Here is a 1,400-nt window from a genome sequence, read left to right as displayed (position 1 = left end):
ATGCTTAAACCTCTTTAAATTGCCTTTTTTGAGAAAGAAACACCGCAAAAGCTTTCCTTTGCGGAGTGATGTCGTTGCGCAGGGCATGAGTGCCTGGATGTTCTGAGAGGGGAGCAGGGATGAATGCCTGACCGAGGAGAGGTGCTGAAACTCGGCCTGGATGTGTGTCTGTGCGCAGGGCATGAGTGCCTGGATGCTGTGAGAGGGGAGCAGGGATGAATGCTGGACCGAGGAGAGGTGCTGAAACTCGGCCTGGATGTGTGTCTGTGCGCAGGGCATGAGTGCCTGGATGCTGTGAGAGGGGAGCAGGGATGAATGCTGGACCGAGGAGAGGTGCTGAAACTCGGCCTGGGTGTGTGACTGTGCGCAGGGCATGAGTGCCTGGATGCTGTGAGAGGGGAGCAGGGATGAATGCCTGACCGAGGAGAGGTGCTGAAACTCGGCCTGGATGTGTCATTGCGCAGGGCATGAGTGCCTGGATGCTATGAGAGTGGAGCAGGGATGAATGCTGGACCGAGCAGAGGTGCTGAAACTCGGCCTGGATGTGTGTCTGTGCGCAGGGCATGAGTGCCTGGATGCTATGAGAGTGGAGCAGGGATGAATGCTGGACCGAGGAGAGGTGCTGAAACTCGGCCAGGATGTGTGTCTGTGCGCAGGGCATGAGTGCCTGGATGCTGTGAGAGGGGAGCAGGGATGAATGCTGGACCGAGGAGAGGTGCTGAAACTCGGCCTGGGTGTGTGACTGTGCGCAGGGCATGAGTGCCTGGATGCTGTGAGAGGGGAGCAGGGATGAATGCCTGACCGAGGAGAGGTGCTGAAACTCGGCCTGGATGTGTCATTGCGCAGGGCATGAGTGCCTGGATGCTATGAGAGTGGAGCAGGGATGAATGCTGGACCGAGCAGAGGTGCTGAAACTCGGCCTGGATGTGTGTCTGTGCGCAGGGCATGAGTGCCTGGATGCTATGAGAGTGGAGCAGGGATGAATGCTGGACCGAGGAGAGGTGCTGAAACTCGGCCAGGATGTGTGTCTGTGCGCAGGGCATGAGTGCCTGGATGCTATGAGAGTGGAGCAGGGATGAATGCTGGACCGAGCAGAGGTGCTGAAACTCGGCCTGGATGTGTGTCTGTGCGCAGGGCATGAGTGCCTGGATGCTATGAGAGTGGAGCAGGGATGAATGCTGGACCGAGGAGAGGTGCTGAAACTCGGCCAGGATGTGTGTCTGTGCGCAGGGCATGAGTGCCTGGATGCTATGAGAGTGGAGCAGGGATGAATGCTGGACCGAGGAGAGGTGCTGAAACTCGGCCTGGATCTGTGTCTGTGACTGGACGTTATGAGAGGGGAGCAGGGATGAATTCCTGACCGAGGAGAGGTGCTGAAACTCGGCCTGGATGTGTCATTG

Source organism: Odontesthes bonariensis, unplaced genomic scaffold, assembly GCF_027942865.1.
Source record: "Odontesthes bonariensis isolate fOdoBon6 unplaced genomic scaffold, fOdoBon6.hap1 scaffold_221, whole genome shotgun sequence".
Lineage (NCBI taxonomy): Eukaryota > Metazoa > Chordata > Actinopteri > Atheriniformes > Atherinopsidae > Odontesthes > Odontesthes bonariensis.
Note: the sequence above shows the minus strand (reverse complement) of the source record.